The sequence below is a fragment of the Pyxicephalus adspersus genome, chromosome 8 (assembly GCF_032062135.1).
Source record: "Pyxicephalus adspersus chromosome 8, UCB_Pads_2.0, whole genome shotgun sequence".
In the NCBI taxonomy this organism is placed as follows: domain Eukaryota; kingdom Metazoa; phylum Chordata; class Amphibia; order Anura; family Pyxicephalidae; genus Pyxicephalus; species Pyxicephalus adspersus.
Genome location: NC_092865.1, coordinates 7,097,566 through 7,111,187, shown reverse-complemented (window position 1 = coordinate 7,111,187; position 13,622 = coordinate 7,097,566). Strand labels below are relative to the sequence as shown.

At 40.8% G+C, this 13,622-nt stretch overlaps 1 long non-coding RNA gene and 5 other non-coding genes across 6 annotated transcripts; all 6 read right to left on the bottom strand.

Moving 5' to 3' along the window:
* Positions 1–2,341: 2,341 nt before the first annotated feature.
* Positions 2,342–9,060, bottom strand: LOC140336365 (uncharacterized). The gene is made up of 7 exons (XR_011921877.1): positions 8,956–9,060; positions 7,638–7,679; positions 6,010–6,052; positions 5,123–5,165; positions 4,228–4,318; positions 3,270–3,312; positions 2,342–2,880 (listed from the first exon to the last, which is right to left on the bottom strand). It is a non-coding gene; the product is annotated as an uncharacterized lncRNA (long non-coding RNA).
* On the bottom strand, positions 3,119–3,202 carry LOC140337522 (small nucleolar RNA SNORD103/SNORD85). The gene has a single exon (XR_011922064.1). It is a non-coding gene; the product is annotated as a small nucleolar RNA SNORD103/SNORD85 (small nucleolar RNA).
* Positions 3,992–4,069, bottom strand: LOC140337523 (small nucleolar RNA SNORD103/SNORD85). Its single transcript, XR_011922065.1, has one exon. It is a non-coding gene; the product is annotated as a small nucleolar RNA SNORD103/SNORD85 (small nucleolar RNA).
* Positions 4,974–5,057, bottom strand: LOC140337521 (small nucleolar RNA SNORD103/SNORD85). Its single transcript, XR_011922063.1, has one exon. It is a non-coding gene; the product is annotated as a small nucleolar RNA SNORD103/SNORD85 (small nucleolar RNA).
* LOC140337520 (small nucleolar RNA SNORD103/SNORD85) lies at positions 5,861–5,944 on the bottom strand. Its single transcript, XR_011922062.1, has one exon. It is a non-coding gene; the product is annotated as a small nucleolar RNA SNORD103/SNORD85 (small nucleolar RNA).
* Positions 7,426–7,504, bottom strand: LOC140337524 (small nucleolar RNA SNORD103/SNORD85). Its single transcript, XR_011922066.1, has one exon. It is a non-coding gene; the product is annotated as a small nucleolar RNA SNORD103/SNORD85 (small nucleolar RNA).
* Positions 9,061–13,622: the final 4,562 nt, after the last annotated feature.

The window sequence follows — 13,622 nt, the reverse complement described above, 5'->3', positions numbered from 1 at the left end:
TGGTAGTCCTGGTTAGCAGTCACTTGCTTATTGCCCCTGTGGATTGCTAAACAACATTATGGGAAACTTGCAAGGATGCTAAAATTTTACCCAAGATGATCACAACTGTTTTTCTTTGGCAGTAAAATCAAGAATTTGTGCAAGCCTTAAACGTTAATTTTCTTTTACTTTCAGGCACTTGTCATTATTAGGATATAATCGTCAGTCTATCATATTATTTTAATAACTATATATTTTTTTACATTATTATTCTAAACTAAAAATATATTAAACCAAAAATGTAATAAACTGTATTTATATAGCAGCATCATATTATGCAGCATTGTACAATAAATATGGGTTCCAAATGAAAGAGAGAGCAAATACCTCCAATGGGCTCAGATATTGCAATAAAAACCTGACAAGGGTTTTACACCTTTCCCATTCTACCCAATATTAGAAAACATATTGGCTGCAGTTTCATGTTAAAGTTTTAGAGCTCTGCAAATTCAAGTAATAAGGAAAAAAGAGTATAGAGGAATCCTTAATTTTGCCTAAACTTTTTGCCAGCATTTTTTGAAGCATTAGGAATATTTAGGACTTTGCAGGAGAGTTTTTTAAATTTCATAAATGAGAAAAGAAAAATGAAAACATGTTGCCATCTGGTGGAGAAATCAGGAATTGCATCTACATAATTTATTTAAGAGTTGTAGTGTATATTATACTGATCACTAACAACATTTTAAGTATTAGCCTGATATTTTGTACGTTCTTATAATGCCTCAAAAACAGCTCTGACCTGTTAAGGCATGGACTCCCTAAGACCTCATAAAATGTCCTGTGCTATATTGCACAATGACATTAGCAGTAAATCCTTTATAATATTCTCTCTCCCCCAACCTGCCTTCTTCCACTAGTGCATTCTGTTGCTATCATATTCCTATGCACACACCTGTTATCCACATGATCTAAAAGAAACTGCATTCCTTAAAGTAAGCCACTGTTTTGTATTGCTAAATGATTCAGTTCTATGGCTTACATGCTCATTGTATGCAGATTTTGGAGATGGAGAGGATGGTTATCCGATTGATCTGCAGCAAGTTGCAATGCATGGTGTGTACGCACACATTCCTCTTACAGGTGGCATTATAAGTTTCAGCAAATTATAATGCAGTAGCTCTGCTCTGAGATCAAATCAGCTTTAGGTGCCCATACTCCTGCTTCCCCTTGTCCTTAGTATTAATCACTGCATATCATGGACACCACACAAGCCCTGACATGTTTGACAAGCTCTGACCTATTATTAATAAACAGGAGTTATATAGCGCCAACATATTATGCAGCGTTGTACATTAGAGGTTGCAAATGACAGACAGTGACACAGGAGGAGAGAACCCTGCCCTGCAGAGCTTACAATCTAGGAGGTGGGGGAAGTATCACACAATGCGAGGGGGATATAGAATTGTGGGTGAGTAGTGAGGGTTTAGGAGACAGAAGAAGATGGGTAGGTGAGGCTGAAAAAATTTTTGTTTTGAGTGCTCTTAAATGAGCAGGTGCTGGTAATGGAAACTTTTGGCCCAGCATACTTTACTATTGAATGCTTCGCATTGATGAGCGTTATTTAACCCAGCTTCATAAAGCATTCTGGCTAGAATACTGAAGCGGCTACCTACTTTGTTATTATTGATAATAAACAGCATTTATATAGCACCAATATATTATGTAGTGCTGTACATTGAATAGGGGGTTGCAAACAACAGCAGTGACGCAGGAGGAGGAGAGGACCCTGCCCCAAAGAGCTTACAATCTAAGATGGGGGAAGATACGGAATATGGTGGGAAGTAGTGAGGGTTTTAAGAGACAAAAAAGACGGGTAGGTTAGTATGAAAAGATTGATTTTAAGGGCTCTTTTAGCAGAAAGTAGGAGCAAGCTAAATAGGACGAGGAAGACCATTCCAGAGAGTTGGGGAAGCTCTAGAAAAGTCTTGGAGATGTTCATGTGACGAGGTTATGAGTGAGGCAGTCATTAGTAGCTCCCTACAATTCCCATTTTTCCTGCAGAACATATCACTTCTTGCCATATATATGACACCACTTGATAGAAACTATTGTAACCAGATAATCTGTTATTCACTGCTCATGTCTCCTAGATTGTAAGCTCTTCTGGGCAGGGTCCTCTCCTCCTCCTGTGTCATTGTTTGTATCTGTCATCTGCAACCCCTATTTAATGTACAGCGCTGTGTAATATGTCGGCCCGATATCAATCTTGTTTATTAATAATAATGTCAGAGGCTTTAATGTTTTGGTTGATCTCCGTGGGTTTGTGCGAGTGTTTTTTTTGTGTGTTTTACACAGAAAAACCTTTGCATTAGAAAATAGCATGTTCTTTATTTTCACAAAATACACAAATTTACAAGATTCATTTTAAATTTTCCATATACATAACAGGTCAAGGTATCACAAAGCATTTAACGAACAACATTAGTTGTCACCATAGTGCATTTGGGCACACTGCATTGGAAGTGTAAGGGCTGAATTGCAAGTCTTTTTCCTTGTGCTGTTATGGACCAGCAACCCATTAAAAACACCTGTGCTGCTTTAACACAAAGGCTGCGCCAAAATATTAATGGCCCTTAAAACAAAGCGATAAGAACAATACCAGCTGCCAAATGCAGGACTTGAAATTCTTGATGACCTGCGGGTGTAGCAGGCTTACCACTATCTGTAGGTACTTTGGATTTCAAAGTATTGAACCACAAATGTTAGAATTATAGCCAGGACACTGAATTCACCAATGGCAAGGCATCCAGATGATCCTCTTCTCCATCACAGCCAAATCTATGGTGTCAAATCATTTAAATCTGGTTGAAATGACATTCTGCATGCGTCCGTAACCATTTACTGAATAGGAAAAAAAAAACAAAAGATTTTTTGGTAAGATATACTAAAGACAGATGAATGGAAGTCCCAAAACTGCCCTGCAGCAATCAAAAGCCCACCAGCAAATGGAACCGCTATCAACAGCGATTACGGGTGTTGTGTATTTGGATTGTATCCAAATACTGTATTGTATAGCACTTGTTCATGCATTGTGCAGTCGTTAGAATTTATTGCATATGTGTATGTAGCCCAAGATTAGTCAAGCTCAGAATATTTGAGTACGAAGGGGTTCTCATTACTGAACAACGTTCTCAGTGAGGGCAAGTGTGTCGTCATTGCTTGACTTGGAAATAGGGCTCACACAATACAAGGAGCAGTTACTCATAACTGCAGCTCAACATTTTGCTTACCTGGTGAGCCGGATGTCTTCAGACTTCTCAGAAATAACCAGATCTAAAGATAAGAAAAGGAGAACTAATGTAAGAATATGTATGGCAATGACAAAGAAATTCCTATAGGTTTTTTGAACATCATAACTGCTTATCTGCAATGTTAAGGTTCCTTATATATTACAGGTTCTCTTGCAGGAATGAATTGTACTAGAAAATGATATGATCCCTGGGTACTTGGAATGCCTTGTTGTTGAACATGGGGATAGCTTAGTCATTTTGCTGTGCAGAAAGAAATTTCGGGACTGCATTGTTGATAATTTGTTTAGAGCGAATATCTTAACAACATATTACGCAGAGCTGTACAAAGTCCATGGTCATGTCACTAGCTGTCCCTCAAAGGGGCTCACAATCGAAAGTCTAAGCCAATTAACCTAACTGCATGTTTGAATGCAATTAACAGGAAACCCACAAAAACATAGGGAGAACCTGCAAACTCCATGCAGATAGTGTCCTGGACGAAATTCAAACCTGGGACCCAGTGCTCCAGAAGCCGGAGTGCTAACCACTGAGCCACCGTGCTGACCTTTATCCAATTATATTTTTTTGCAATAATAAATTTGTATTATGAATTATGGATGAACATGCAAGGGGACCTATAATCTCATTGTACAGAGAAATATCACTTTGTATACAGAAGATCTGCAGCACAAGTCAGACTGTGTCTAAAATCAACCCCTTGGTCTGGCTCAGGGTAAGATGAGTACAAAAAATGTATCATCACAGATTACAGTGAGGGCAAGTTTGTCATCATTGCCAGACCATATATATTAAATGGACCCCCATCGCTCTCGTGCTACCCAACCTTCAAGTATATCTAAAGCCAAAACCTCCTATATTGGATAAGGTATCGAACGGTTAAAAGGTAAAAATGTTTTGGCTTTAGCTACACATTCATTAAAGCGTATTGACTACTTACGTTAAGAAATCAGACTTTCCCATCCTCCTAGTACACGTGAAATTCCATCTTTATAGAAGCTTCATCACCTTCATGGTTTAGATTCAGGAGCCTGTATTGTGTTGGAAGGAAAATACAATTTAGATATTTGGATCTGCTGCAGTTTATGTCATATTTTATGGCTGTCACAGATGACAAGAAAAAGACAGTCCATTAAAGCCCTTACACATACCACTAAAACTGATGAATTTTTTTAATCTGACTGCCATTACATTAAGAGTATTGTGAGATTGCACATGTTAAGATGCATTACTGCAATGCATGGTATAATATATAAATGAAAGATTAAGTAAATCTTATGGATCGTGTACCTCAATGTTGTCAAGTGCATTTAAATCTGATGCCCTTCAATGCTGGGGGCTTGCTATATTCAAAGAATCCAATTGCACCCCCCCAACCATGATTAGCACTGCACCATTCAAGTAAATAGAGATCTGCTGGCCTGTGTTTGGTAGGTGCACCAAAAATGAATGTCAAACGCAGTAAAACAATGCTCATCTATGGAAACCATTGTGTGGTAAGGTGTGCTGGGTTAAAGGTTTCTATTCCCAGCACCTTTTGCTTTTGGGTATATAGGAAAGAATTAGAATTGCAGGTTTTACCTCACTCAAAGTCTCCATTCTGTACCTGATGCTCCCTTTTATATTTAATAACATAGCATGGTTCCAGTGCAAAATGTTGGGGTGCCAGTTATTGCCAAACATTGGTCAAGCTCAGATTATTTGAGTACGAAGGTGTTCTCATTATAGAACAATGTTCTCAGTGAGGGCAAGTGTGTCATCATTGCTTGACCTGGAGCTCACAGTACAGCGACCCATCGCTTACACAGATCCAGCTAGGAGGAGGTTTTACTTACCATGCGGCTCAGAAGTATTCAGTCTGCTAAGTATTGCAGAAGTCTAAAAAGATAAATAAGGAAATACATGTAAAAGAAAAGCATTGTTTATCCCATAGTTGACTTCAACATTCGACTACCAGTTCATACAAGTCTGCATTTCAGTGTTCGGGCCAAGCAATTCTCTGGAATGGTCTTCCTCGTCCTAATCAGCTTTCTCCTGCTTTCTTGTCATGTAAGTGGGCCCTTAAAACCCATCTATTCATACTAACCTACCCGTCTTCTTCTGTCTCCTAAAACCCTCACTAATTCCCACCATTCCATATTCCCCCTCCTATTGTGTGATACTTCCCCCACCTCCTAGATTGTAAGCTCTTCTGGACAGGGTCCTCTCCTCCTGTATCTGTCTGGTATTTGCAATCCCTATTTAATGTACAGCACTGCTTAATATGTTGGTGCTCTATAATTTCTGTTTATTATTATTAACAAAGTAGGTGGCCACTTCAGTATTCTAAGAATGTTTTATGAAGCTGGATTAAACAGCGCTCATCAATGCAAAGTATTGAGCAGTAAGGTATGCTGGGTTAAAAGTTTCTATTACAAGCACCTATTAGCTTGGGGAATAAAGGGAAGGAGTAGAGCTCAGGGTTTTACTGCACTCAGAGCCTCCATTCTTTACCTGATCCTCCCCTGTATATTTATTAACATAGCATGGTTCCAGTGCAATATGTTGGGGTGCCATTCATTGGCAAACATTGGTCAAGCTCAGATTATTTGAGTACGAAGGTGTTCTCATTATAGAACAATGTTCTCAGTGAGGGCAAGTGTGTCATCATTGCTTGACCTGGAGCTCACAGTACAGCGACCCATCGCTTACACAGATCCAGCTAAGAGGAGGTTTTACTTACCATGCGGCTCAGAAGTATTCAGTCTGCTAAGTATTGCACAGGTCTAAAAAGATAAAAGGAGAAATACATGTAAGAACAAGATTGAATGACTAATCTACTACTGGCTTGTCAATTCTTAAAGAGTATCAATACCAAAAGTGTAACCTTGCATCTTACGTGTTCTTAAATGTGCAGGCTGCATTAGATTTCTTTATTTAAGCTTTAATGCATATTTTAATCCACTGATCCTGCCATTAGAGCAAATATACTAGGGTGACAAGGTTCAATGACCATATCAAATCTGCAGAACAGTGTAGGGAAGATTCATACAGATGTCAAGAGATTGGAAACTGAATGCTAGAAAAGCCTTGTTTATCCCATGGTTGACTGCAGGATTCGACTAGCTGTTCATACAAGCCTGCATTTCAGTGATTGGGCCAAGACATTCTCTGGAATGGTCTTCCTCATCCTTTTCGGCTTTCTGCCTGTGTAAAAGAGCCATAAAACCCATCTTTTCAAACTCACCTACCTGTTCTTCTGTCCCCTAAACCCTCACTACTTCCCACCATTCCATATCTCCCCTCCTATTGTGTGATACTTCCCCCACCTCCTAGATTGTAAGCTCTTCTGGGCAGGGTCCTCTCCTCCTCTCGCGTTACTATCTGTCATTTGCAACCGGTATATAAATGTACAACACTGCGCAATATGTCGGAGCTATATAAATCCTGTTTAATAGTAATAAAGTAGGTGGATGCATCAGCATTCTCCCCAGAAATGTTTTTAAGCTGGGTGGGAAGAAGCTGTAGGTGGGTGGGAGCCCCTGTATTGTGGACCAACTTTCCAGTAACCACCGAAAAACAGCCGAGTGGTTACTGAAAAGTGCTGGGTGGTGCGCCCAGCTAAAAGGGGTTGGGGAGAACCCTGAGCATGCAAAGTCCACCTAACAAGCAGACAGTCATATGCCATCGCTCACATCAGTCTCAGCACCTCACTGCAAACCTATTGTATGATTAAAAGTCCAATAACGTTTATTATTAATAGCACGGCTACAGATTACCTTAACCTGATATATAAAATGATATGTTTTGTAGTCAACAGGTGACCTGAGCAGGGAATATTACACTGCCTGGCATTTTAGTTCAGGCACTTATGTGAACGTATGTAAAGAAACAAAATGTGGGGATGCACAATACTTTGGCTACCTCTACAGATCATTTTCACTGAACATAACCCATACAATGTATTTGATCATCCTGTGCTCCATGTGTATTGCCCAGGTTTTGACAGGTACACTTTAAGTGGGCTGCTTTGTATGTAGCACCAAAATTGGTGCAAAAACATTCCAAAAGTAGACCAAAAACTCCAACAGAGACCTCTCTGCTCATATACAGACAGCTGGTCATAGAATATGGATGGAAAGGACCTCTCACCCCCGGGTCTGGCTCAGATTTATACGAGTACAGAACAATTGACATCAAAGAAGTTCAGAGAGGGCAAGTTTGTCATCACAGCCAGACCACAGAAGTATTGGAGCCGAGCCTAGAATAAAATGCAACGTCTGCATATCCTGCACCCCATTGCCCATGCAAAATACTCTGACATTTCATTGGCTGTCACAAGAAGTGGCATTTGTGCGGTGAATTTCTTACCATGTTGGCAGAAGTGTTTGGTCTCTTGTGGCTTCCCGAAACCTAAAGAACACAGAGAGGGACAGAAATCACATCAGGGACATGTATTGATAACCTAATTTATTACCTAATAAGAATAAATGAATTCCTAACCTATAATCGCATACAGCAACTGTAACATTGTTCAAACAATCTCCACCTTTTATCATTACAAATCTCAGTGTCTAGGAAGACAAGTCTGCTGCAGACAGAGGTGAGCATTTCCTCGGTCTCCCTTTCCCTTGCAATTGGAGTAAAGAGTAAAATTGTAATAAGCCTTGGCAAGAGGTTGTAGGAGGCTGCTACATGCTGGACATTTGTCAGCACAGAAAAACCCAATCCATCCTACTACCATGTGTACTCTAATATTAAAGAGTATTTATATAGCACCAACAAATTCAGCAGCGCTGTACATTAAATAGGGATTAGACAGATGACAGTGACACAGGAGAGGACCCTGTACAGAAGAGATTACAATGTAAACGCATTGGGGTGCCATTAAAAAAAAAAAAAAAAAACTCTCTGCAGCTTATAACATACATTAGCTCCCCTCCTATTGTGTGTTAATTCCCCCACCTAATAGATTGTAAGCTCTTCGGGGCAGGGTCCACTCCTCCTCCTGTGTCAGTATTCATTTGCAACCCCTACATTAAGTACAGTGCTGCGTAATATGTTGGTGCTACATAAATCCCGTTCATTAATAATAATTTTAAGATGCATTATGATAAAGCATGCTTTGCTGCATTCACCAGATCACAAAAACATTCTGTGGGTTTGGATTGACACTCTGCTCGTGCATTGTGTTGGAGCACATGGTGCTGCACGCCCCGCAATAAAGCGTCCCGTTTCAGCATAAAGCAGCTTATTCCTGCTATATAAAGCACAGCAAGTGTTTTAACGCAGTGGAGCGTCTAAATTATTAATAAACAGAATTTATATAGCACCAACATATTACGCAGCGCTGTACATTAAATAGGGGTCACAAATGACAGACAGATACAGACAGATACAGACAGTGACACAGGAGGAGGGGAGGACCCTGCCCCAAGAGCTTACAATCTAGGAATTTATTAATTAAAAATAACTGAACAATAGATAGGCTGCTACAACAATTCACATCTGTCATTACCATCACAGGATTTACTGATAGAAGCAACAAGAATAAAAGCATTTTGTAAGATTGCTGGACTGCTGCAGAAATCTGTAACATTGTACTGAATTAACATTTCCAGGCAATAAACTGATACAAAGTATATTTGTGCTCAGAAAACTATGCAAATATGTCAGAAAGCCCCCTTACCTGTAGCAGAGCCCTGCGATGTGACCCATGCTGGAGCTGCAGCCCTCCAAAATGGCTCATGCGGCACAGAGCACGTGTCCCTTACCCAGCATGCATTGCTGCCACACCCACATCCCAGGGGGTGACAAGGAGACAACTTCCTGTGCCGGGTTTAGTTACAATGGGCCCTGTATGGGAGGAGGAGGAGGGTGCAGATATTACTGAGCTCCTAGCATTGCACACTTAGAAGAATTCCCCTTCTGTATTCACTTTATTATTATTACACAGGGTTTATATAGCGCCAACATATTATGTAGCGCTGTACATTAAATAGGGGTTGCAAATAACACACAGATACTTACACAGGAGGAGGAGGGGACCCAGCCCCGAAGAGCTAACAATCTAAGATTAATTTTAATTTCTGACACAAGCATGCGGTGTGGAGTTATTTCTGCAATACTCAAAAATAAAAACAAAAACACACCTTCAATCCCGCAGCGCAGTCCGATCACTCTGGGGGTGTCCGGCATCTGGTCCCACGTTGTCTCGGCATCCGTCCCAGAGCCAGCGCTCCGGGCGCCGCCATCTTCGTCTTCTTTTCCGGGTTCTTCATCCTACGTCACTCAACCCAGGCGCGAGATCGGGTGACGTAGGATAAAACAAATTTCACAATCTTACTGTGCATGCATGGGATCGGCAAATCTTTCTCTTTGAGCAAAAAGGCTCCTTCTGCGCATGCCTGAGATGCTCGAGCATGTGTAGAAGGAGCGCCCAGGAGCCTCCCGGGATGCCTGACGTAGGTATCCGGGAGGCTTTGCGCTCCCATTCATTCTAGGTGGCCCAGAATTAGAGAGCAGGGCTGCACTTTTTTTTTTTTTTTTTTTTAAAGGGTGTTGCACCTAAAAAAAGTGAGATCAGGTGACGTAGATGGTAAAAAAAAACAACAGATCTAACTGCTCATGCCTGAGATCAGCAAATTTTTATATTTGCACAAAAAGGCTCCTTCTGCGCATGCCTGAGATGCTCGTAGGTATCCTGGAGGCTCTGCACTCCCATTCATTCTTGAGTGCCTAGACGATCGAGAATTAGGGGGCGGTGCGGCACCCTTTTTTAAGGGTTGTTTACCCATTTATGTAAAGTGAAAATTTGGAGTTTAGGTACGCTTTAACTCTTTTAATTAGAAACTAATAAGGTGGCCATGCACTGGTGGATGGGTGCATGATCGATTATTATTAATACACAATATTTAGATAGCGCTCACAATTTAACGTCCCTACCATAGTCATTAATACAGTATAAGGACAATTTAAGGGGGAAGCCAATTAATATATCTGCATGTTTTTGGAATGTGGGAGGAAACCCACACAAACATAGGGAGATAGTGTTCTGGCTAAAATTCAAACCTGGGACCCAGCGCTGCAAAGGCCAGAGTGCTAACCACTAAGCCACCGTGCTGCCCATGATATCCCCTTGATATGGATCACTTACCTGGTCACTATCTATGGGGTCATCATTTAGCCAGGAGCTCATCCTAAAAAATATCATTAATAATAAAATGTGATTTTTTTAAAAAACCTTTTTCTCTCTTTTTTTTTAAACTATATTTAAAAAAGAATATTTTTATTATTAATAAACAGGATGTATATAGCACCAACATTTTACGCAGCGCTGTACATTAAATAGGGGTTGCAAATGACAGACAGATACAGACAGTGACACAGCAGGAGGAGAGAACCCTGTACAGAAGAGCTAACAATCTAGAAGGTGGAGGAAGTATCACACAATAGGAGGGGATATGGAATGGTGGGAAGTAGTGAGGGTTTAGGAGACAGAAGGGGACCGGTAGGTGAGATTGAAAAGATGGGTTTTTAAGGGTTCTTTTAAATGAGCAAGCATAGAAAGATATAGAATATTGCAGGTGACAGGGACAGCAAGGGTCTTCTGGAGCTACAGGAGGTGCAGGGAGCCACCGAATTCTGTAAAAGTTCTACTTTAAAGGCTCATTATTACTTCTGCTGTCCTGGATCGTTGCATTAATTCACACATGTTATGGCGCATTGTATTGAGCATCAATGTGTGTTACATTAAGGCAGCCAGTTCAAATGAACAGACTGCTAATGCATCAGAATGGCCAAAGAAATAGAAAAAATAAACCTTTTCCAATGCATTGCATCACAATTTAACATGTATTACAGTGTATAGTGGTGTGTTGTTGCATGTGTTGGAACTGCTTTGCCTTGGAATGTGACTGCAATACAGTAACCCATGTTTCATGCATTGATATGCATTGTGGTAACAGGTGAGTTACTGCAACATTTCTCAGCGGCTAGGAGTAAATGGGCCCCTACAAGTTAATTTTGGCTCTGCTTAAAGAATTGAATGAGACAAAAGTACTGCAAGTCCCAATATACACTTTAACCCCCCCCCATTAAAACTGACATATTATTATTAATATTATTATGTTGCAAATGACAGACAGATACAGACAGTGACACAGGAGGTGGGGAGGAATATATTGCAGTTTACCAGTCCTAGATACGATGCCTGCAGACTTTTTGCTTTATTTTCACCCAATGATCCTGCACACACATTTCATTCTACAGTGACAACACTAACTGTCTATATTGTATTGATGGGGCAGCAGTGTTGTCACTCTGGGCTGTTTTCCCTATTTGGGCTTGAATTATCTCAATTACATACAGAGGAGGTGCCCTATCTTTTACAGAATATAGCTGGAAAAAATGATAACACTAACTAGGATATCAGAAATCTGCAGAGAATTAAGCTAGGTACACACGTGCAATACCTGTCGTTAGAAAACGAACGACTAATGATTATGCACGATTATATTTGAATGATCGTATTCTGCACAATTCTGTACACGCTGTAACAATACGATCGTTCAAATATATTCCAACAATAATATACACACGCTTGATAGAATCGTTTGAACGATGCAGGAAGTGACATGTAAAGGAAAAAATGTGTCGCAGAACCATCCACGGTCACTGAACGACTGTACACACAATAGATAATGAACAATTGTCGCGCTATCAGATGAGCCGGGACGGTCGTTCATTTTCAGCGACAATCCTCGTTCATCGGCGTCATTGTGCACCTTTTTTGTTAATGATTATCGGACGAACGGTCGTTAGTCATTTGTTTCCAACGGTAATTATTGCATGTGTGTACGCAACTTTACAAGGACACTGAAGTTCTATCAGTATCAATGGATATTGTTCTGTACTAGCAGAAAATGTCTCTGTCCCTCCAACAAAAACTACTGCAGCCACCACATGTAATAACTGGTGTGTTGCATTATACTCAATTGTTTCTCCTGGACAAGTTCCAGCATCCCCTGATACCCCCATATAATGAGAACCCGCTTTTAATCAAAAAATGTTTAGGACAACCGATCACCAATAGGAATAGTCATTGCGGAAAGCGTACAGGAACCCATACATCTGATATGGGGCCCAGGTGTATGGAGGGACTGGGGTATGTTGGGGCAAAATGTCTGGCTACACAACGGTTTGTGCAGGTTGCATTTGGCCAAAACATTTGTATATAACGGATGTATATATAGGGTGGGAATGATTTGATCAGCCTTATTGACGTTTTTATCATCAAGAAATCCTTGAAATAACTTATATCCAGAGCTCACAGTACATTAGCATGGTGGTCAGTGGGAAGAATTTCACCCTTAAGCTGCATACACACCTGCAATTATTGTCGTTGCAAAGGATCTTTCACGATACTTTCCAATGACAAAAGACTGAAAGATGCATGAACGAGTGCTGTACATACATCACCATTCTGCTCTATGCATAGGGGAGGGGGAGAACGATGCTCCCCCCCTCCCCTTGCATTACGATCGTTCGTCAGCCATCGTCCGTGGATCCGCCAGGACGGTCGTTTGGACAATGGACGACGGGTACTGTACACATGCCAGATTCTTGCCCAATCGGGCGAAAACCAATGAATGTGTGTACGTAGCTGTACAGATAGCCATAAAGATCATTGGTGCCACTTAAACTGACCTGATTGGCACAAACTGCTCATTGCTCAAAGAACCCCCAGCAACCTCTGGAGGAACCCTGCTTGAGAATCACTGCTCTGGATGAATTGAGATGGAGGCTATTGATCCGTCATGTGGAGACGATGCAGCGGGGTGTCTCCCGCTCATCCTTTCCCTTCTCTTCTCTATAGAGCTAAACAGTGCTAAGTGAACAATTCTTATTTGATCTACAGTTACTGGTAATGATCAAGAAAGATTAATTACAGCAATAGAAATGTAATAATTGCAACTTTATTGGTTTGCTTTGGAGCCTGGCTCAGTACTTAGCACTCTGGCCTTTTCAGCGCTAGGTCCCAGGTTTGAATCTTGGCCAGGACTCTATCTGCAAGGAGTTTGCATGATCACCCCGTATTTGTGTGGGTTTCCTCCGGGTACTCCGGTTTCCTCCCACATTCCAAAAACATGCAGTTAGGTTAATTGGCTTCCCCCAAATTGACCTTAGACTCTATTAAAGACATATGGTAGGGACATTAGATTGTGAGCCTCTTTGAGGGAGAGATAGTGACATGACTGTGGACTTTGTACAGCGCTGCTTAATATGTCAGTGCTTTATAAATACTGTGTAGTAAAAAATATATCATTCTGGCCTTGGAAACAAAAAACACAACAA